Source organism: Crocodylus porosus, unplaced genomic scaffold, assembly GCF_001723895.1.
Source record: "Crocodylus porosus isolate Cpor-Errol unplaced genomic scaffold, CroPor_comp1, whole genome shotgun sequence".
Lineage (NCBI taxonomy): Eukaryota > Metazoa > Chordata > Crocodylia > Crocodylidae > Crocodylus > Crocodylus porosus.
Genome location: NW_017728939.1, coordinates 4,760,802 through 4,784,866, shown reverse-complemented (window position 1 = coordinate 4,784,866; position 24,065 = coordinate 4,760,802). Strand labels below are relative to the sequence as shown.

Here is a 24,065-nt window from a genome sequence, read left to right as displayed (position 1 = left end):
CTCCGGTTTAGGTCCACGTGAGGAATTCAGATGAGAACGGGATTTTATTTGTTCGGAAAAAAATGTCTGGATACTAAAAGGGGATGATGGGGGGAGCCATTTAAATAAAAAAAAAGGAAAAGAAATATTCCTGCCAACTTTCTGGGATCTGAGATGTGAGTGCCAAAACGACTTCCCTCCTCCCCCACAAATTTGGACCTTCCCCTGCATTTTCCCTGTTTGCTCCCACCAGTGATGGGGGTATGAATCTGTGCTGTAGGCACTGAACGGAGACCTAAGAGATAGGAAGTCAATTCCCAGCTTGGATGACCTTGGGCAGGTCATGGTGCTGCCATATCTCAGCCCCCCAGGATGCTGCTGAGAGGCTCAGTCATGCACGCACTCTGCTAGGAGAGGCTCCAAACCCCAGAAGCAGATAGAGGGGGTGCAGGAATGAATTCGGCCCTGCCCAAGCTGTCAGGCTCGTGCTGATGATCATCTGCTTCACAGATATTGATGATTCCTCTTTTGTTTTCCCGGCTGAGCTAAGAAACTGGCAGCAGCTGCCTCCAACAGACCTCTGTGCCTGCAACACCAGGGAGACTTTCCAACAGGCATTGCCATTTCTTCCCTTTCCTGCCTGTTTCAACACCCGGGTTGATCCGAGAGGATTTCTTATCTCTCCCTTTGCTTCCTCCTCCTCCAAGCCACGGGCTTCCTTCAAAGAGAAGGAGCAGTCGGCTGTTTTGCCAGGCGTTCAGATAAAGCGGCAGAGGCAGGCTTTGCACTGAAGATTTGAGGAGATATGTCCAACAGACCACCCCAGTTTGAGCGCTCCTACAGAGCCTCCCCGCAGGAGCAAGTGCTGTCCTGCCCACTGCTGAGCACTAGTGATAATTCCCTTCCCCTTTGCTTTTACATGCCAAGAAAATAGAAGTGGCCCTGGCCTGAAAAGCTGGAGGCTGGGATTTTCCAAAGAAGCCTGAGAGGAAGGAGGGTCACAGGGCAGTAGGGACCAGGATGCGGTTCCCAAGCTCTGCTACTGACTCCTTGTGCGACCTTGGGCAAGTCTCTTGATGGTTTTATGACTCAGTCCCTCATCTGCTGAGCGAGGACCCTGAGAGTGCATGCACTGGGGAGCATGTGGTGTCCTGGAGCTGTGGCAACAGGAACAGGAAGGTACCCTGAAAGCAGAAAGCCAGTGGGACTGCATCGCCCAGCTCCCTGAGGTTGCACCTGCTCTCTCTACTGCATTTTGGGGTCTGCACCTTACGGAAGAGGCAGGTGGGTTTCTGCTCCCCTGGCACATGCTGCACCAGGCGTGGGTCTGGAGACTGAGGGCACCCACCCTGCGCTGGGGAACCTGGAGCCTTTGAGCTGGGCCGTTGTATCTCACGCGCCTGCGACGCCTCCACACAGCTGCGCGGCTCCGCTGAAAGATGAAAGCCACAAGTATGCCAGGGGCAGCATTTTCTTTCTGACCTTTATCTCCTGGCTGAGAGGGGCAGAGAAGTGAGAGAGAGCAGCTCCGCAGGGCTGGCGGGACGGGTGGGTGGCAGGGTCAGGGGAACATGGGACAGGGAGGAATCGGGCACCTTCCCAAGAGGATGCTGAGATTGAGGCCAAGGGCAGAGGCGTTAGAAAGGAGCTTTTTAGCTCTGCTCTTTGAAAGGTTGCCCCACCCCAGCTCCATCTTCAAGATATTCTCAGACATATCCTTCTTTCCTCAGAGCGGGCCTTGCCTGTTGTCACCCTTGTCCCAGCCTCAGCACCATGCACGACACCCCTTAGTCTTGGCACAGCCTCCCGTCTCCTCCACCTCTGTCCTGGCACTGCCCTTCTCTTCTCCCAGCAGTCAGCAACCCTTCTCTTTATGTTCTGCCTGCCCGCTCCCTCTTGCCAATGCCCACAGTTATGTCCAGACGGACAACGGCATGGAGGAAGACGCATCATGCCAATTCAAACCCACTGCTTGGGGCAAAGCAGCGTGTGTAGATGAAACGGGGGTTTACTTTGCCCTAAATTGAAGCGGCGGGTTTTTAAAAACACCTCTTCAATTTAGGGCAAAGTAAATCCCCCTGTGTTGTGTACACCTGTGTCTCACCTGCCTCTCCGGTGGTGGGGAGGGCAAGCTGCCGGTGGGTGGAGCGGTCCCTGGCCTGCAGGGGGGGGCTGGTGTTTCCCTCCGCAGCCCCCCCATGGGCAGCACCCGTCTGCAGGCACCCGGCTCCGGTGGTCCCAGGGAGCACCACAGCCGCGGGGGGTAGGACCGGGTCCCCGTGCAGCTCATGCAGGCAGGCAGGCTCCAGGGGGAAGCGGGGGGAGAAGAAGATCAGGCTTGCCACTTTTTTCTCCCCCCCGCTTCAGTGGAGCCTGCCTTCCTGGGCTGCCACCAGGCTGCCTGCTCAGCCCCGAGCACCAGGCTCCCTGCGGCTTCGCTCCACGGCTGTAGGGCAGCAAACTAAAACGCCTCCGAGGTGTTGTAGTTTGCTGTGCCCCAAAGCCATTTAAGGCGCATTACACCTCTGAATGTGCTACAGCGGCTGGAATTAATGCGCAATACGAGGCTGATGTGTGCAAACACCACCACCATTGAAGTGGTGCAAAAGCATTTAACCGGCTTTAAAGTGTTGTGCACACGTGCCCCTCATTTCCTCTGCACACGCCCATAGGCTCTTGACAGCTCTGGGAGTACCTGCCTGCAGGCATTAGTGCCAGCTGAACAGGAGCTAATGAAGCAAGGCGGGACGTGTGCTGGAGGGCGGCTGATGGAGCAACACAGCCCCTGGGAAAACAAAGAGAGCTGCCTGCTGACACATATGGACAGTCAATACCTCCCTCACCCTCTCCACAGCGTTTCCCCCATGCTCTGCCCTTCCACTAGAGAGCAGGCCAGTGGGGAAGGGCCCCGACGCAGTTCATGGGCCATGCAGACCGTCTCAATCTCCTCCGTGTTAAACCAAGGTTCCACATTTTTCTCCTTTCAATCCTCCATGGGTGGGCAGGAGCACAAATGCTGCCCTGCTTTTGAAGAGAGCCCCTTGCTAGGATGAAAGACATTCTCCTGACACCTTCTAACCCTGCAATCCTCCTCCCATTCGTCCTTGTTAATTAGCTCTTTAAAAAATGGGCCCGGAGTGCATAAGTCAGGTGACACAGAAAGTTTTATGACCGGGGGGGAAACCCTGGTGAGAGTAATCCCAGCCTGGCCGGGGAATCCACCCACTGGGACCAGCAGGGTCCTTTTATTGGGCAAATCCCACGTCCTGTGTTCTGCTCTCCCTGCAAGTCCACCTGCCCTGGACACGGAGTTCAGCAGCTGGGGCGACCCGCTGCGCAGAAGATCTGGACAGCAGGGCTGAGGTCTAAAAGGCAAAAGCCACGAGCTGCTTGCAAGCTGCTACCAATGTCAATATTTCATTTTTCTTTGCTCAGACAGGGAGAGGAATTAAATGCTTCCCAGATGAGGCATAGTTCAGACTGGCGGTGCTGCCTCCCACTAGGTCATTGGGGTGCCATGCCCAGTCAGGGCTGGCTGCTGGGAGGCATGAGAGAGTGAACGGAGAAGAAAAGATGCTGGGGATGGAAAGGGGACAGTGCCCTCAGCCACCCTCATTCCTAGCCCTCCTGTGCTACCAGGTGAACAGAAAAGCTGCCATGTGGGTTAGCCCACAGGTCCATCCAGCCTGGTAGAGTGGCAGAGAGGACGCTGAGGGCAGACAACGTTTATATGTAGGACCCGTCCAGGTGGGCAACACACAATGGGTTTGTTGTTATTGGGCAGAATGAGTTTCTCTGGAAATAACCCCATCGCCTCCAGGAACTATGTCCCAAGGACTGTACAGTCCATTCCTTTCACTCCCCTTCCTCCTAATAAAAAATAGGGTGCATTGTTCTGTGAGTGCAAGAGACTTCTAGAGGGCCCGTCTTCACGGCGCCAATGGGAACGCCAACAACTGGCAGCTCTTTTTGGCTGCAAAGTTAACAGTGGGGAGTGACCTTCTGGCTGAGCAAAGCAGTTCTGCATGGGAGGAGGTGGATAAAAGGAAGGAGAAATGTGTCTGAAGAGTGGAGTTAGGGCTCGTGGCTTGGTGCGGATGTGGTAGCAGTTAGCATGCTGCTCTCAGACGAACAGACGGAGGAGGCGGCAGGATGGGTAGTGGGGAGGGAGAAAGCTGCAGGACCCAGACCAGTCTCATGAGAGGTGCTGTATCAGGGCTTGGCCCCCGGACTATCCCAACACTTGGGTTGCCGGGCTGACTCCACCTCACTCCTTCACCCTGTGACTGCTTGCTCTCTCCTTTTGCTAGTGCTTTGGGTCCATGGGCCCTGCACTGTGAGCTACTGGGAACCCCCAGGGAGACAGTGTAGAGGTCCTTTTCTGGGGCCTGCAAGATGGAGATGGGGCCAGGTATTCTCTGTACCTCAGTTTCCCCATTTATCAAATGATATCCTGCTCTCCCTAAGCAAAGTGCTTGGGAGATGTGCTGCTTAGAAGCAATGGCTAAGTGCTAGGGACACTTATTCATCCACCCTTAGAGCACCCTTGCAAAAAGCAATAGGTTATTATCGGTCCCATTTGTCACACAGGAAAACACGTGGCTAAGTGACTCAAAGATCATGGCAGCCAAAACTGCTGAGTGAACCCAGATCACCTGGGTACCAGACACCAGCCTTAACCTCAAACCTTCCCCTGATACGCAAGGCCAGATTCACATCTCTCTCAGATCCACTTTTCTCCCAACCTCAGCAAGGAACAGGCAGTGTGGGGTATGGGATCGGAGAGGGCTAGGAGGGGGAAGGAGTCCACTGGATTTGGAGAGTAGGTAACCAGTCATCATGCTCTGATAACTGACATCCCCCCCTTCTTGGGAGAGTCCTATGTGGCTGTAGTGTCATGTAATGCAATCCAGCACCATCTCCTACAAGCCTACAATGCAAGCATGCAACACAACACCCACTGCTATTGCAGCAATCCAATGCAACAGTGCACAAAACTTCACAATGGCCCCTTAGCATATTAACATCAGACTCCATGGAGCAACACAGGGTTGGCAGGGTTCATGGTAGTTTTATAAAAAGTTAGATTACGGATTGTATAGGGTGGCTTGGATAGGGATGATCCTGCCTCAGGCAGCGGGCTGGACTAGATGACCTGGGGAGGTCCCTTCCAGCCCCACTTCTCTGTGATTTTTATGCAACAAGATGACAGCATATTCTTGTCCCATACCAGTCTACCCTGATGCAGCACAAATGCCTACAGCAGTGATTCTCAACCAGGGTGCCATGGCACCCTAGGATGTCCTGAGATCCTTGACAAGGGTGTTGCAGAGTGCCATGCAATGTTAGCACTGTTAGGTGTGCAGACATGGTTCACAAGAAAGATTTACAGATTTCAAATAGGACTCCACAGCAGTAAAAAAAAGTGTCTGGCTTCTTGTGTTCTGAGTGCTTTGCTCTTTTATTTTGATGTAGTCATAAAATGAGTGCCTTGAAAATAAAAAGGTGGAGAACCACTGGCCTACAGAGCCAGGTGAATCCTATGTAGCTAAATGATGCAAGTTAGCACAGGCAGCAGTGTACACTCACAAAACCTCTGGGCAACAACACTGCTATTTTGTAGAGAGGCTGCACTAAAAAAACCCAGAACAGCAGCCAGTTATTACTCCACTGTAAGGGCACATTGCAACAAAAACCAGAACTTTGCAGAAATGAGTCAATGAAATGCTATACCTGAACCCTGAAACAGTATGAAGAGTCCAGGACATGCCTTAAACAAAAACCGCAGTGCCTAAATACCTGGATCTGGACCACAACATTGACCTGATCCCACAGTGCCTCACGTCAGGCAACACAGGGCTGCATTGCATAATTTGATGCCATCTTGGAGATGGTGGATGAAGGCAGGAGCAAGAAGGTGGAATCCAAGCTGGTTCTCTAGATACGGTCTTGGTCACCCTGTGGTTAACAAGGCGCACTTGTGTCCTCCTGCTATCGGTGTGATTTTCCTGGCGCACTCCCCAGTTGACTGAAAAGCCCTTCCCAGCCCTTTGTAGCGCCGATGCTTCTCAGGGCTCACTCACTAGTTTCACTACAGAGGACTCAGGCTACAGGGATCAATTGAAGAGATGTCCTCTTACTCTGATGGCTGCTGCCAGGTCATAAGGGAGCTCCATCATCTCTCCTGTGCCTGCCATGCAAGGTGGTCAGGTTCCTGATTTGAATTAGGCGAACAGCAGCAAATTAAAAAAAAAAAAAGTGGGGCTTTATGAAACAGAAAGGAGCGTCTGGGCCCCCGCCAAGAACAGCATTAGCAACTTTCTGAAAAAAAAAATCAACACATTAAATAAGTTCTTTTTGTGTCCCAGGGATATGCAATCCCTCTTGGAACACAAACGCAGGCCCTTTATCAAGCAAGCAGCAATGCGAAAGCCTCCCACTGCATAAATAAACCTTTATATCTATAATTTGCTTTGGGTCTGGAGTCCATCATGGTCCTAAAACATCCACCACTTGGGCAGAGTGAATAGAGCAATCCAGCGCTATTTGCTCATTAGGTCAATTGATTCAAAGCCTTGGAGCAGGGTTTTTTTTCCAAACACGCGTGCACACCAGTTGCCAAGACACCAATCCCTCCTCTTCTTCCCTATCTTGGATGAAAAGCCCCTGGATATCTGTAACTGAATTACATACCCATGTCCCCGTCAAATAATTCAATGAGCATGCAGAACTAACACACTGGGATGAAGGAGGACTATCTGGAGTCTGGCTCGCACCAAATCTCAGCAGAGTTTACCCAAGATAAATCGTGGGCGAGTTTGCAATGGCTAAAGGGTCTCTGAGGACATGGAGATTGAGTGGCATGAAGACGCAAGCCATCAAGCAGAAGGCACAGCCAGAAGTTCAGTGCATGTCTTGGTAATAGAGCTGGGGAAATGGTTATCGATAATGTTTACTGTGAACCCAGATGTTTGCTCTCCAGGACTCACCCGTTATGCAAACTGGTCTGAGCGTATGAGATTTGATGACCTGCTTACCGCCACTCTTTGCTGGTGTAGAACTGGATACGCAAGACACGGGTGTCTGATTTCTGTTCCCCTGTTTGATGTTTGCAGGACTCAGACTGCACGGCTGCTGGGAAAGCATGTCCAGGAGGGATGTGGCAGGGAACCAGAGGAAGGTTGAGAATGGAGGGCAACCACTTGCTGGCACCTGAGCAGCGCCTTCCAACCATAGCAACCCTTGGTTTTTGGTACATCAGTGGCTACATCTCCATCCTACCTCTAAGGGGCAGTTGGGTTTTCTTTGACTGAAATTGCAAGAAGCTGGCTTGCAGCTAAAACTCGATATATCCATCAAGACCAAGCATTCCTAAAAGGGTGAAGCTCCAGGCACAGTGGACCTTCAGGTGCCCAACCTGCAATGCCTTCAAGGTGTCTGTCACTAGGAAGGCCAGTTCTCAGAACCTTTCCACACTCGCATCCCAGCATGAGTTACCCGACATCACTAGTCACTTTTGAAGGTCTTGGCCCAAGGCTTTATACTTTGACAATCACCTTATTCCAATGGTGAAGACAGATGCTGGAGAACCCTAAACAACCCACAGTTTAGCCCTTGAAGTCATTGCTTAAGTCAATTAATCCATGACCAGAGAAGGGTCTGTCCACCCCCGTTTCCCAGGAACAGTTTTGCTCGGTGCTAAACACTCTCTGCAGTCCTAGAAGACCTGGTGATTTAAGGGCCATGCTGCACAAGATCTGACCCTTGGGGATAGCCAGGGCAGGGGGAAGGGGGAACCATAAGTATTATTTTCACTCATGCCCATCTCTGTGCCTGGCATTTAGTATGTTGGCTTGGAAGCAGCTTCTTGTTGCAGAGTGCAGATCTGTAAATGGCCTGTGCCGTGGGTCAGGTAGAGCACCAGGAGGAGAGGTGACATCAACTGTGGGGTAGCTGGTGCTCAAGTGGGTGAGTAGCCCCCAGGGCTGGGGGTGCAGAAGACTGCAAAACATAGCAATGCTCTTCCCAAGTTTTGGTTTCCTGCTCATGGCTGCACTTGCCTTTGAGTGCTTGTCCTCCAATATCCCACAGTGCTTCATACCAGCGGTTCTCAACCTTTTTTGTACCAGGTCCCATTTGAAAACATTGATGAGCAGGCCCAGTGCCCCTCCTGACCTGCTGCTCTTCACCCCCACTGTGTGGGGCGGGGGGGGGCCCAAGCAACCCCTCGCCGGCTGGAACTCTGCCAGCCAGCAAGGAAAAAGCTGCGACTTCCCACATTTCTCTTCATTAAAGGAGAATCCATTTTTTAAGTTTGTTTATCCATTTTCAAAGTTTGTTCGCAACCCTTTCATATATTCTTGCGACCCACTTTTGGGTGACGAGCCACAGGTTGAGAAATGCTGCTCTATACCTTGCCCCTGCCCCAGCACACTCAGCTGAGACCAGAGCTTGGAGATAGCCGAGCATGCTGGAGAGCTGAAGCGGGGGGGAGGGGGTTTAAGACCTGGGAAACCTAAATATAGGACTTGCCACACTGGAGCAGACCAGGTAGGGGGGACGGGGTCCAATCTATCCCAGTAGCCTGTCTTATATGTGGCCTGGCACCAGTCACTTCAGAGGAAGATGCAAAATTCCTCCAGTTGTGGGACAGCCCATCTCAAGAAACCACAGCCAGCACTGTGAGAAGTTAGCTAGGGTGCTTGAAAGCAAAGGGAATCCATGTCCATGAGGCCTAAATTTGGTCCCCCAGATCCAAACGGTCAGGCAAGCAATGGGGAGCCACATCCCCTTTGCCACCAGAAACAGACAGCAGTGGTGCTCAGAGAAACCCAGTTACACCACTGCCAAGATCAACCATTATTTGCAGGGCACTGGAAGTAGTCACTCTACCAGGATCTATTCTACAGGGGACTGCCCTCACATCTGCAGCTCTGTGGTGAGAAGCACAATTTTCTTAAGAAAATCCTTAGCTCAAAAGACCTTGTGGAAAGGCTGCCCGTCACCTCAATCCATCTGCTGCAACTGCAAACCAGTCTGCCCCTCTGAAGGCGCCGGGCTGCCACCAAAAACCAACCGAAAATTAGCGGCTCTCTTTCCAAGATCACTTCCCAGCTTTGCAGCGTGCTGCAGTCTGCCAAGGAGCCAGCTGCGAGCTGCGCAGCACTTGACTTCCACGTATCCACTCCGGTGTTGCTAATGTTTCAGCAACAAAACAGCCATTCCTCCCACATTTTCCACAGCCTGGAAAGGCTGGGGTGGAGGAGCCCACTAGAAACCCTGCTAACCTCCCAGCCAAGCGTCCTGCAAAAACACGATGGGAAGTGCTGAGTCTAGACAAGATTGTTTGGGGCAGTTTCAGAGCGGCTGTAAATACAGAGGTTAAAATATCATGAAACGTGCAGAAGTTGGCAGGGGCTCTGGCTGAGCCTCGGAGGTCAGCAGACCCGCGCCAAGGGTTCTAGCAGCCCCTCGCCTGAGCCCAGATTTTCCATACGCAGCTTGCAAAGAGTTGGGGGGGAAAAGTGACCGCTGGAATTCACCACGGTCCTCTCTCTGCATCCAGAGAAACCAATAACATTCCTGCCGCCTGGCGCACGGCGCAACTGTGACAGGACACTGCTTCAATACAAAACCCAGCGCTGGCTAAGACGGAGGAAACAGGCACAAGCTGTCAAGTCCATAGTCAGCCGCCAGAGGGACCTTCGCTAGCATCCTCCTGGAGGCTGGAAAGCAGATACGAGGAAAAACAAGTTGTGCTCTGGGGACACCTCCTTTTTGTTTCCCCAGAAATGTTTAACAGAATCAGCTCTGTTCCTTGACTGATTGCTCACCCGATGACTTAATTATTAGCATCTGGGCTGCTTTGCTGATCTACGGGCAAGCCAGGGAGATTTTCTGCTGGTTGCGGTGCTCGCTTGCCCGACTGGAAAACGCTTGCACGGACCGGACCGAAAGGGCCCGCATTCCTTTAAAGGTTGCAGGATGAATTCCAGGCTTGGCTGCAGGGCTGGCACGGCCGAATCGGGGCGAAACGCAATGGGGTGGCAAATCAGCATGCAGCTAGCTCTTTGCACAGTGGCTAACTTTGCCACTCGATGTACAGCCCTTTCTTGTTTCGGGAGTGAACCATTGCTTGTGGGAGAGAGATCTCAGGCACGGACCAGGCCCCTCCTGTGCAGCTCTGCCAGCATTGCTGAGTTCAGACCTGCAGTAGCTCCTGAGCACTAATTGGGCCGGGCCATTTTATCATGTGCCACGATGAGGTCTGGAATGAGACCCCCAAACCTCATCTTGCCTTTTGCTTTAAGCCAGGATTTCAAGTCAGGCTTCCAGCAGCAAAAGATGTTAAAGCTTCGACCCAGCAAAATGCTCCAGCCTGCCCTTAACTTCACAGATGTTGTTACTCCTGCTTGCTAGATTCATCTAGCATGGATATACCAACATTACCTACCAGCACACCTTCCTTCGGGCATGTAGAAAACCCCTTAGTGTCTATATTGTTTTTATAGCCACACTTCTTCCTAAACCTCTTTGCAGGTGATGGGCCAAATTCTGCCATCTGTTACATCTCTGTACCACTGAGACACCCTTAACAATAAGCTGTTCTTAAAAAGACATGCACTAAGATGTTCTGCCCACCCCCGAAAGGCAGCCTCTCCTAGGGTAGCCGAGTACACCACTGCCACATAATGGTTTAGGACAGGACGGCTGAGGAACCCTACACCCGATTACAGCCGCAGTGGGGAACACTGGCTGAGGAAATTAGCCTAGGAAAAGTCTCTTAGGTAAAGCAAAGCAAAGGAATGGCAGAGTTGGGAGCTTTCTAGTCACTGGGTTACATGGGCTCTTCTGTGGTCACGGTGCCGTTAAGGGCCAGCTCAGCAGGATGTCTCCTGTTACTGCCCTTCCCGCCATCAGAGGAGCAAGCCCACTCAGCATACTGCAGCAGGCAGTGACACTCCAGGAAGATGCTGAAAGAACAAGGGTTGGACACAGCATCATTTGTAAACACATTTAGGTACTTCTTGGGAAAAGCTAGATTGGAATATATAGGCCAGGCATTTTGTTCTAAAGTCCTCAAGTCGTGGCCCATCCTGGGTTCCAGGAGCTCCAGGTTTATGGGCTGGTCATTCAGGAAACTTTGCATGATGCACATAATGAATTGTCACTCTGGAAGTCAACATTCCCAATGGAAAGTAGTTTGATTAAGAGCCTGGCAGCCCAGTGCAAGAAAACCCTCCACTTCCTTTGTGGCTTCAGGACTAGACTACAGCTGGACCTCTTTGGGACCGAGATTGCATGAAGACTTTCACCTCCTATACGTATCAATCCCTAAACCTTAGAGGAGAAGTTGCAGGCCATTTAAGGGTCACGGGATACAGTTCAATAACACATCTGATTCCATTGCTCTGCAATTTTCATGGCCATCCACCCTTATGATCTCCAGGGTAGAGGAACTGAAAAAGATTAATGCTCCTCCCCTGGGCTTTGCTCTGGGGAATGAAAGGTGGTTAGACTAGCATTAGCATTAGTCCAATCCCATCAACAAGACAGACTTGAGAGCCCCTGCTCTGCCATCATATTTCATATATTGCAGCTAATACACCGTCTACCCAACAGCATTCTTGGTGCATTCCAGTAGTAAGTACCACGGATCTGCTGTGCTTTATGAAAAATGAAAAGAATGTTTTAAATGAAATTAATTCTTCTGAGCCCAACATTTCATAAAGGCACCGACTTGGTATGGTTTGGCACGGGGTTGCTCCTATGCTCTGTATTGGCCTTTCTCCAGGGAAAAGGAAAATAAATGACCTTGGTATAAAAAAATTAAAAACTTGTCGACTAACCCCAGTTATAAGTGTTTGCAGGGTCTCAGGGGGTCTCATCCTAGTGCTTAGTTTGGGTTCAGCACTAATATTCTATGTACCCTTTAAAAAAATAAATATGAGGGAGCTTCCTGCAGGAGAAGCACTCAGGGAAGTGCCAAGCGACACACGACTACAGCAAGGACAAAGACACATTGCTGGACACCAGAGGTTGTGGGCTGCAATGCCTGCAGTAAGACTCTGCTATGCAAGCTTGCAGTATCCCCACCAGCTGCCCCAGGACCTGCTTTGGCACAGACATGGGCAGGTTGCAGTGGAAATATTTTTGTGAAGTGGGGTGGGAGGGAATGACACAAAACCATGAGACCGGGCACTGAGGCTATGCTGCTAAACCCTGCCACTTCTCCTGGCCCCATCCCATTTTCAAGAGAAATTATAAAAAAAGAATAAGAATTCAGCCCTTCGGTGCAGACAGGAGGAGCTGATGCAAAAAACTGCCCAGTTCCTTTCTTTTCATCTCGACTTTAAAAAGCAAATAATTAAAACCACAAAAATACTCAAACCCTCAAGCAATATTCTGCTGTCCAGCCTTCCTCTGCTTCAGCAAAAGCTCTAGTTTTCAGGACAACACGGTATACGCCCTAAGGCTAGAGCTGAGCAAATCATTCTTGACCTTATTATTTATGTAATGGATTTCAGTAGTTTTGTCTGCTCATGAACCGTCTGTGAGCCAATGGCCAGGACACTCAAACTTGCTATACAGAACTATTCAGAAAGACCAGTAAAGGACTGTTGGTCTTCAGGGCATTTACACATTGTATGTTTGCCATTGGGAGGTCACAGCACGCTGGGTTGCTTACAAACATCTTGGCTAGGGACAGACATTCAAAAAGCCTGAGCCTGAATTGATTCAATCTTTGCAGGTTAGTCTAACCTGGTTAGGCTGAAATGGTTTGTAACTGTGCAGACTTTCTCTCTGGACTAAGGAAGTTCAGGCACATGCCTGCAGGGGCTCAGGCTAGAAGCTGGAAGGTGCAAGAGCAGCCCTCCTTTCCTTCCACAATCCTGAGCTGAGGAGGGGGCATGGCCAAGCCGTGGCAGGACTCTCCGATTAAGGTCTGCCTGCACCATCCCAGGCTTTTCCCCACACTCGCTGCTCAAGGGGCGGGAGTGTTGCCAGACTCCAGCCCTGGGGCTAGCACTGTGAGGCGAGGGGTGGGGCGGGGTGCAGTGTATGCATCTGTTGATGATACAGAGCTTTTCAATCTCCCTCCCTGCTTCTTTATACTGTCTGCAGCAAACTGACCCATGAGCAGATCAGCAGGGAGCTGATAAGTGTTTATCACCTCATTAGCAAAATAATAGCCTGTCTCCATTAGTTCAAACTCTTCTTAAACAGCTTACCAGCTGACCTGTTTATTAGCTCCAAACAGCCCTAAGGTCACTGTTCTGTCTGCCTGTGCCAGTGAAATTGGAGACACACACATACAGCCCTCTTGGCATTAGCTAGCAAACCACATACCTAGGGTCCGTGGGGCTGGGATCTGTGCTGTGGGAGATGGGAAGGAGGGAGGGGGGATCCCTGCTTGTCCAGCGAGCAGCAAGGGGGAGGTAGGGCAGGAGGAAGCCAAGCAGACCCTACAAGTCTCTGCCAGAGCTGCAGCCAGAGAGCAGAGGGGAGGAGCCAGCCTTGCTGTGGAGCAGAGAGCCCTGCCCAACCCAGCCCAGAGAGCATGCTGGGATGCTGGGGGTGTCTGGTTTATCTTAAACCAGCAAGGGGTCTGAGATAGGCATTGCATGAACCGGTTTGAGCCAAATCCATTAAGTCTGATACCACATTCAACCAGGTTTATCTCAAACCGATTTAAAGCATTTTCAAACTGGGTAATGTGCACTGAACATTTGTTCCGTTACAGTTTTAAACCAGCTTCTGATCACTTAAACCGGTTGATGTGTGATGTCTATCCCTAGCCTTGTCTCGTGGGACGGCAAGCTCTTTGCAGAAGAAGTCTCTCACCCTGGCTTGGCTGGGTCACCCATATGATAAATTAACAATATGGCCACTGCTCATGATTCAGGCAGTTGGAAAAAAATGCACTATCAAGAGGCTTCAGAAGAATCTCTGCCTTCATTACAAGCAAAATGTCTCTAATAGTCATGGTGTCAAATGAAAAAAATAGAAAAAATGACCCCAGGCTGCCCTGCAAGTTAAAGAAGTGGAAATCAAAAAAAAGAAAAAGAAAAAGAAAAAAGAAAACCTTATTTAAAGAAAAAAAAAATCACCATTTTAAATCAGAATCCTGGTCTCTGGGAACTGGCTCCTGACGTTTGAAAGCTTGGGACTGGCAAGAAATAGGCAACACAAATCACTAATAATAAATGTAGCATTATTTCTCTTTGCCAGCAGGTTGGGTCACTTAGCTAAGCAGGAGTTTCACTGCTGAAAATCCTAGCTGAAGTTCACTAGTGATGCTGATACATGGCTGAACACATGTTTGTCCAGCTAGGCAAACCTCTGGGATCCATGTTGCAAGATGGGGGAGGCATGTGGTTATTTCTCAGTGCTGAGGCACACTGGATTCGCCCTCTGTCCCTCCCCAGGAATCACATTTTGATTTTGGAGCAAAACCAAGATCTCAGAAAGGAGGGGGGAAAAATGTGCTTTGAGTTCCCAAGTTGCATGGCAAAACCACCTGATTTGGAGGGGAAGCTGTAAAGCAGTCCCAGGCCCATTCAGTCTTGCTTGCAAACAAACTTGAGCTAATTTTAGTGTTTGTAAAGAAATCTGAAAGCGGGTGAATTTGCTGTTAGCTTTGGGATGGAGAGGAGGAGTAAGCATTTTCACAAGTCACTTCCACCAAGTCCTGTCACATTCTCACCATTCCAGACGTCCATACGAATAAGTTTGGGACACAAAGTAAACACCTTCTCCAATAATGAGCCTCAGGGCCCCTAAACTGAAGACAACCCCAAAATACCTCTCAGATTTCAGCTATGCCAGAAACACCTTCCAATGCCACTGAAAATGCAGCTACCTTGGGGGCAGAAGCTGATCAACGGCAACATTACCCGTCAGGTTTAAAGCAGGAAGCAGACAAATGAGAAGTGCAGGAATTATCCCCCCGCTTACCCCACCTGGAATTTGGTCAAGACGCAGGGAATTTTGCAGAGCACAATGAAGTCTTGACCATCTGCAGGAGTTGGTTTCATGCGCACTACGACACCTCTGCCTAACAGGGCCCTCAAAGCACAGCAAGCTGATCTAGCTTCTCATCCCAGCACCCTGACCAAGAGGTCTCAGCACCTCCAAACCCCTGGCGCTGTCAGAGACAAAACTGCATCCTCTGCTGTATCCCCAGCACATCCTCCTGCAGACAAGAGCTGCTCCCTCCAAGCCCAGCTCTGTTTAGCTGGCAAGATTCGAGAGGACTGCAGCTGCGCAAGGTGGTCTGGCTTCAGGGTCTTGGGTTTCTGTCCAAGACAAAGAAAAAGCTCTTTTTTAACTAATGCGCCTCTAAAGAAAGGCTGTATCCCTGTTTGCTCCCACTGGCATATTGTCTGCGGATAAAAACCGAGGACAGATCTCGTCTCGATAGCCAGCAATATCATCTCATTCATCTGGACGAGGCTCTTTATAAGACCCCTTCTTTAGAATTTAGATCCCTGGGAACTTGGAAGGCAGCAATGAAATAAAACCCTCTGGAAGAACAATAAAGAAAGCGCTTAGCTCTCGCCAGTACGATCCGTCTGGAAAAAAGGAGCGAGCGTAGCTAGATCGAGAAGATCGGGGATTTCTAGGTCAGGCTGATTAGACTTGCAGCGCATGGTTGGTTTTAAGAGAATCCTAAGACCACTCCTGCTGCGAGCAGTTTAGGATTTATATTAGGGTAACTCCTGGGAGGTCCATGGGAGTTTCAAGCAATAATGAATATAATGAATAAACACAGGTTTGTAGGTGCTTGACACACACATGTGCAAAAGTTGGCCTGAGTCTCTCTGCATCTCCATTTCACAAAGTGTGGGTGGGGATGGAGTAGAGGATAACAAGCTCCTTTCCCTCTTCGGAGTGCCAGGAGGATCCATTAGCAAGTGCTCATTAAGCACCAGTACTGGCAGATGTACCCGCACCAAAGCAAACAGGAGCTTTTGCCACATTCTTGCCAGAAGAGAGGAGCCCGGCTAAGCAAGGTTCGCTGAAACCAAGAAAGAAGTTCCCCAGATGGGTGATAGTCAAGGGCCGAGGAAGAGCCTCGGTAGTCTTTGGCTAGGGAAGATCGTGACTGCAGACAGGCAGCTGGAAGCTGGGGTGTAGCTGAGCTTTGCTGACTTCAGGTGATGGTACTTGAGCCTAGCCCCCTCTGGCATTTTCCTGACTGACCATACCACCCCTGCAAGATGCTCAGGCCCCAGCATAATGACGAGAGCCATGTAAAATACCTAACCAAGGAGACACCCTTCCTAGTATCCCTGCCGCTGTTCTTCTCTATGTCTCATATTCTTCCCTGTCATCCCACTTCACTGCTGCCTTTGTCCCCTTTCTCCACTGCCACTGGTTTCCATGATTTAGTCAAGCCACCTGCCCTTGGTACTCTCCTTTTCCCCTCCAAGATCCAGCACTTCTTGTTCACCACCACCTTTCCAGACAACTCTTCCTCTGCCACTTCTTTTGATAGAGACCTCCAGCTCCCACTCCCGCTGAATACAAGCCCAAATGACACTTCGGTCATTTTCGAAGTCCTCAGGGGCCGGGGGCAGTCTGTCTTTACCTGTGTTTGTAAGGCTTTGGGGACATCTATAGTGTATAATGAAGAAGGACATGGGATGGGGGAGACAAAGGCAGAAGACAGCCTGGAATGCCAGTCAACTTCCACTGGGCAGTTTGGAAGCTAGGGCTTGTATCCTGTAGTCTTTGGTTTATGATGGGAGGAAACTAAAAGCTATGAGGCCTCCTGGGCAGCAGTGGTTACCCAGAGATCACTAGATCCAGCAGACCCTGCAAAGGAAGCAGTTTTCTTTATACTGGCCTTGGAGCTTTAAAAAGCAGAGAGCGGCAAAAACACTGGGTGGAAATCTTAAAAGCGTCTGAGTGACTTAGAAGCCTAAGCCCTTTTGATTTTCAAAGGTAGTTCAGTTCCCAGGTCACATAGGGACTTCTAAAGCTTCACCCTTTCTAGCTAGGTGCTTACACTGTACATGGTGCCTCCTACTGAAGTAAGACCTGCCAAGATGTTCTTCAGGGCCAAATTGTTTGACACCTGGACTTTCTTCTTCTTATTCAACACCTGTCAATGAGGGGTTCAGGGCTACTCAGCTTTTCCCCTGTTGCCAAATAAAGGATTGTTGGACAGCTAAATCCTGGATAGATGAGAAGAGGCTCTGCTGGAAGGCTGTTCAGTATGGATAGGGTTGAGAACCTGGTAGAGTTCCTGCTCAGGGATGAAGGGCTCGAGAGCACGGGTCCACTTGGACCATATCACATGCTTTGGGCGGCTCAACAGTCCTGGAGAAGAGGCAACATAAGCAGGCAAGCAGGAGAAAAGGGAAAGGCTGATGCTTAGTGCCCACTGCCAGGTCACTAGGTCCATGGGAAAAAAAAATCAAATTAAGATTTACCCCAGAATATAAAGGAAGGAAGGAGGAAGCCTAGCATGTCAACATCCCAGGGTCAAATCCTCCTGGTTAAACCCAGGCAGCTCCCTTAAAGTCACCACTGCTTCTTTACTGAACGGGAGAGGAGGGTTCAGTCTGGAACAGCAGCGATGGGAGACTTGCTTGTTTAATCACAACTTTGGTCTAACCAAGGCCCAGCAGGTCCGAATCTCGTGAGCTTACAGCCAGATTTCCAAGGGGTTTGTGCCCGCAGCTGGGGCTGGTTTTTCAGCAGAGCTCGGCTCCCATCTCAGAACTAGACTAAAAACCCAGTTTCCCCGAGTGCTCAGCACCTAGCACACCGATTCCTTCGGTGGGGTCTACCCCAACCACTAGGGTCTTATCAAAGCCCAGCCCTGCGTGTTACAGTACATGGGCCTACAGGAAGGACTCTCGCTCTCTCCCTCTACCCTGAATGAAGGACAGCTATGTGAAGGTGATTTCTACACTGCTCCAGCTTTATTAGTGGCTTAAACAGAAGATGGCTGTGCCATTTCAAAGGGCACCCATCCCGAGGCAGAGCAAGGGGCTTCACGGTTTGCATCGGCTGTATGGGGAACCAAGGCAAGGCTCCTGCATGGGAGGAATTCTTTCTTTTTTACTGAGGGGCGGAGGGAAGGAAACTAGTAAAAAAGAAGAAAAGAGGGAGGGTGGGAATTGTATGGAAAAAGCACCGAGCTGCTTCTCCACCCAGTGCTCTGGAGGGGATGTCCAGGACTCCCGGTGCTGCCTAGAGCTTTCTCTTGCGGTCTCCCCTTTCACGCCCTTCTCCAGCACTGCCTCACAGACCTCAGTCCCAAAGAGAAAGGGTTCAACAAAGGCAAGGGAAGCTGCCCAAATCTGTGAGCCAGGGTCCGGTGCGTGGGAGTGCTGGTGTGCAAGTGGGACGCCAGGACGCTGCTTAGGAACAGGGCCTTCTTGGCCTTCTTAGCCAGCCGATTTGCCACCCCTCCAACTAGCAGATGCTCACTGATGCTTTCCCCTCCTCAGGCCTGAAACTCTGTTGTGGACGGCAAGCTTGGCAAAGGCCGGGGGACAGGGATGGGGAGCGAAGAGGCTCTGCATTACAGACATTCTCACGAGAGCAGATCTTTCTTGGCCCTCCGCAAAAGGAAAGAAGGTGGGGAAGGAGGGAAGACAAATGAAATTCAGTATCTTTAATCCCTCACCCTTCCAAACTATTAGGGTTTGTTGTTACAGGCGTTTTCCTCAGCATAGCCGAATGGAAACTCTGCTGCTTTCCTAGCTATGGACAAGCTGAAATATGAGAGAGAAAGACAGACCCTGTGTGTGAGAAAGGGGGGGGGAAAAGAAAAAAAGAGAAACCCTTCACGCCCTTTCCACCAGAGCTAATGCATTTTGCAGGTGCCGTTCTCCAACATCCAGTCAATACAATGTTCCCCGCACAACTAGGCTGTAGGTAGAGGCTCTTTCCATGGAGTAGCAAGGGAAGAGAGGAGCTGGGGTGTCAGAGCCTGTATGGCAGTAGAGCCATTAATAAGCATAATAATAGCCAGAAGGGCACAGCATCTTATAGCAAGAGAGTTTTGGAAGCTAGCCTTTGTATCCCACCATTTTTCTTCCAGCCAAAGGCAAGAAAGTTCCACCTAAAAAGCCACACTGGAAAAAATTTACAACTATTTGGATATATCGCCAAAAGGATCCACTTGGTGTTGCAACTCTAGACACGACATCCCACTAATCTCGCTTCCTATTGATCCACAAAACTGTCTCCCAAGTGCCTTTGGAAAAGATTTATAACAAAGCACGAAGCCCCGCATTGGACATTCTTGCTCCAGTCCCCAGCATCATAACCATCCTTTCGTCAGTGCTGCTGGCAAACTCAGAGAGAAAAAAGAGCTGAGAGCAGGCAGCAGGCGCTGTGGGAGAATGGGTGGTAAGAGGAAGACATCTCAGCCAGGCGCTCTCATACTTCCAGGTTGAAAGCCTCTTCAGCTCATGTCACACTGGATGCCCTGCAGCCAAAGTCCTGCTACCATAAGCATGCTTAGCATTTATTCTGGCCTGTATTCCCTATATGAAGCTTCAGTGACCCCCATTTCTGGTTACCCAAGCTCCTGGCTCTGCTTAATGTATATGTGCTTTAAAGCAACTTAGAGATGGACAAGTATCAAGCAGCCCCATTTATGGGGAAACTGAGGCAGGGGGTGGGCAAGTGAGTTGGGTCTCACTGCTGCCTTGCGTCGAGTCCTTTCCCTTGGGCCAGCGACTGATCTGTCCTCTACAGGGAGGCGAGGTCCATGTGCCAAAGGATGCTCTTTCCATCCTGCTCAGAGAATCGTTCCCCAAGGCTGCTGGGTGTCAGCACAGTGCGATAAGCACAAATTAAAAATATAGCCTGTCTCTTCTGCGGCATCAGACATGGGCGCCAACAGAGGCAGGGGCTGGGGCTAGGGCTGGGGTGGTCCATTATCTGGCTGGTAGGGCAGGAACCTCAGAGGGTTGTAATTTGCCTTTCTGTCCCCAGCCTTGAAAGAGCTTATGGGAATCCCACCAGACTGACTCTCAGTATCAGCTGGAGGATGCAGAAGCCCATAGTCTCACTACTCTCCCCCCTCCCAGTCTAATTGCCAAACACAACCACAGAAAGAACCAGTCAGAAATCTTTGTGGAAGACATGCGAAGCCTTCCACATCATTATAGTGCTCTACTCACATCAGAGCAGCAGGGAAGCATATAGCAGATACCCTTCTTACAAGATCCACAATGCTACAGGTATTTAGGGCCGTGAGCCCTACCGATGTCAGCAGTGGCCAAGGGCAGAATCCTTCTCTTGTCTTTCCCAGGAAGCAACGGGTCTTTTCTCTCCCTGAACCAACATCACCTTTAGAATAACACCCGCAAAATCAACAGCATGCCAGCAGGGATTCATTGGATTCAACCCCTCTGTATTTCTACAAGAAAATTTACTCCAAGAAATATTTCTGTAACTAGAAGCAAGGGGGGAAAAAAAGCGGACCCAGGAAAGAGCCCTAAATCGGGACCTTTGTGCACATAATGAAAAGCCCAGGGGGTGAAGAGATGGCATTCAAGAGGGCTGATGAACTGCGTCAGCTGTATTAAACAGGAAGATGCCTTGGAGTTTTTAAGCTGTTCCTCACTCTCAAAGGTCAGCGACTTCCTTTCCCGTGTCCCAGCTCTTTATCCATCAGCGAGCGCGTTCATGCGCGCACCGCCCCTTGTGATGGGGTGCAGATGGGATGGTGTTCTGCTCCAGATGAGAAAAGTCTGGTTGTATTTTCGGTTGCGATTGTAGTAGCCTTGGTTACTATTTCATGAGCAGTTAAACACTGCCTCCAATGTTTAACCAAGCCTCAGAACTACTGTAACTCGACTGCTGCTAGTGGCTGCTTTTCAAATGCTGGCTCTTTCAGAGCACAGAAAGCAGCTAGCCCTGCGCTGGGGGGGAAACCTGCATGCAAGATCTGGGCAGAGGAAGAGAGGCTGGGGACTTGCTCCAAGCTGCCAAATATGACAGAGATGGCAATCCAGCCCTGTGGTTCTGGGGGCTCCCAACACAAGGTTGGGCATGGAGCTCTTGTTGGGGTGGTCAAGGTGCTGACAAAAGATCACCGAGATGCTTGGAAATCAAAGAGAAACAATTGCCATAATTCCCCCTGCAAAAAAACAGTTTAAAAGATTATTTGAAAGGGAACATCAAAATGCCGCTGGAAAGAGCAACCGTGAATTGCTGCCAAAAGCCAGGGGTAGAAAAAGCCTAGATTTCACTAAGGTGTGAATATCTTTTGACACTTCTAGGGCTGACTGCTTATAAACCAAACAAACCAACCCCCCAGTCTCCACAGCAATTCTCATTCACACTTTGAAATACTGAATTTCATATGAATGGAACATATGAATCATCGCAAGGCATTTCAGTGCATCGCGGTACAAAGCAAGGCTGAAAACACCACCTCGGCTTATTACAATCTGGCTTTACAGAGCCTGAAACAAAGGCATGACAGGAAACAAATGCCTCTGCAGAGTCAAACTTTTTCCCTCTCTTGATTTTTTTTTTTTTAAGGGGCAACTCAGCTGTTCTGGTCGCACTGAGAGCTCACGCACGGCTACTGTGACATCAGACTGCGTTCCCTCCTCCACCTGCTTATGGCGCAAAGCAAATTCCATGGTTACAGCATCACACGTTTTCCAAGAAATCGAGGCTCTCTTGACAGCTCTAGGATTCAACGCTGACCACGCTTGTCAAGCTACAAGCCATGCAGAACCCGCTTTTGGGGCAAACTGTGTTTCAGAGCAGATTATGTGAAAGAAGCCAGTGCTTGGTATACACTGTGCACTTGGTATACACTTGGTATACCCTGTACACTTTTAGTCTTCTCTGGACCCCGGGACTAGGAAATACAAATAAACACAAAGAGAAAAGTTTTGATGAAACTAATTTTCCAAGCCTGGCTGCCCAAATTGCTCTCTCTTCAAGAATCTATCCTATTTTCTAGGGGATTTTTTTTTTATTTATTTCCTGTGCTCCAGGGCAAAAGTTTGTGGAAATCACTGGTTTCTTAATCTCACTACAAATTCTAGTGATAACACTTCCCCAAACATCACAGACTTCGCGTCAGGGAGAGGTTTGCTATTGCAACTTCAGGAGCAGCATGGTGGTGGGGGGGGGTACCTGTTGTAAATCCTGGGGACTGATAGACTCCCTAACATTTTTAGTGGTCAGCTTCTTGGGGGCTTTGAGGCTCGAAAACCACAAAGCTTCAAGAGCTGCTTCTGTAACTGAAACGAAACCTTCCAGCTGGTCCCGCAGGGCGCTGCTTTGCTCTGCTACGACACAGCCTGTGCGACTGTGCGCGCGGGTGTGAATTCTATTATTCTAAACATAGCAATGCTGCCCCAGTTTGAGCAGGGGAAAAAAAACCTCTTACGCAGACAGCACTATCGTTCTAGCGTCCAACGTTCGTAGGACTGCAGCTGAAAAAGAATAGTTTGTTCCCAGCGTCCCTCGTTGATAGCTCAAAACTGCATTTTTACAGAAGCAATAAAAAAAAATCTCAGGAATTCACTGGCCTTATGATTTATTAAACGTTCCTTATAGCAAAGCTGCCCATAGATGAGAAAATATCTCCAGTAGGTTATTACTCAGCCTGGGGCTAATATAGAGAGGGGACTCTCCTGGCTTATTGAGAATGTTCAAAGCCAAGAAACTTGGCAGAGGAGAGCATAGATTAGCAGGAGTGCTCTTTAAAAAAAGGAGCACCTCATATTTCCCAACTCAAGGTGCGCGTGAAATGAGCTCAGACGATATATCCTGATTCTAATAGGGGCTGACGACAAGTATTAGTGCAGATGTTTGTAATTGGGAAAGAGGACAGCCTCACAGTCAGATTATGGAATTGGACGCACAGTCAAAGTGCCGGGAAGGGAGGTCCCAAGGGGCGCAAAACTTTTCCCAAACATTTTTCGTGCTAGAAAAGTAGGATTTAGACATTAGAACCAGACACAGGTTGGGCCCAAAGTGGTTCTTATTAAACAGCCTGACCATCTCCAGCCCCTGGAATACAGCTTATTACAAAGGAATGCAACTTTAAAAAGGGGCAGGGGGAAAAAACAAAAGAAGGGATGGTAAAAGGGAAAAAGAAATAAAGAAAAGCATGCAGATGAAACCTTGCCTGGGAAGAGGCATTTGGAAGAGCCTGTGCAATATCCCTTGCTGCATGGAGAAAGGCAATCAGAATTATAGGGTCTTGTGACTGAGAAATGAGAGAGAATTTTCCTAGTCTGAGCTTAATGCAACATGTGATAGGCACGTAGGTGAAAGTAAATGAGGAGGAGGATAGATCAAGAAAAGAAAGCCCTTACCTTGTTTGTAGAAGCAGCCTCTTTAGACTCGCATGGGGAATCTTGGGGAGAGGAAGGGGTCTCTGAGGTTTGCAAGAAGCAGAGTTTGATTTGCTGGTGGGATAGTCTACTCCAGGGAACTGCAGCAGTCAGTGACTCTCGTTCCTGAGAGCTTCGGGCAGCCTGGAGAGGTCTACCTTTGTAGGAGGAGAGAGGGAAAAGGACAGAGCTGATCTGGGCAGTGCTGCGAATGAGTGCATGAGGGAGGGAGGAAAGGTTTTTCATAGACTCTTTGATGGGCTAACAAGGCTCAGGACTGGGTTGGCTGGTCGAGGTTTTTTTTTTTTCTTTTTTCCTCTCTCTCTCCCGCTCTCTTGAGTGGGTTCCAGCTCTGAATTGTTTCGCCGTTTCACTGACACAGAAGGCACCGTGTTTATATATACTTTAAAAAAAACCCACTTCTGGGAGGAGATAAGGGGCGAGGGTGGAGGAGCACTCCCCCCAAGACCCAGGCTCTACACTGTGAGCACCCTCTCCCCCACCTCCTTGCTGCAGCCCTCTGTGCAGCTGAGCAAATGACACTCCTCTTTGCACCCAGTTGGCAAAAGTATAACTGAAAAGATAGACATGGGTGAGGGGGGCAGAACTGGGTCGGGGGAACTGGAATGGCAGGGCTGTGCTAGGGGGAGCTGCTCTGACGTTCCCAGAGGACCAAAAAGCACTTTGCCCCCGACTCAGTGATCTGTGATGTCAAGTTGTACGAGGATGGGCCGGGAGGGGCAGTGG

The 24,065-nt window shown here is 49.9% G+C and overlaps 1 protein-coding gene across 2 annotated transcripts in view; it reads right to left on the bottom strand.

Moving 5' to 3' along the window:
* The window catches only part of COL8A2 (collagen type VIII alpha 2 chain), a 141,125-nt gene extending 117,430 nt beyond the window's left edge, over positions 1–23,695 (bottom strand). Inside the window, exon 1 of one of the 2 annotated variants that reach the window (XM_019547729.1) lies at positions 23,301–23,695. The gene's annotated coding sequence lies outside the window, so the exon portion shown is untranslated. The remainder of the gene's footprint in view (positions 1–23,300) is intronic. The other variant, XM_019547728.1, reaches the window with a different exon arrangement.
* Positions 23,696–24,065: the final 370 nt, after the last annotated feature.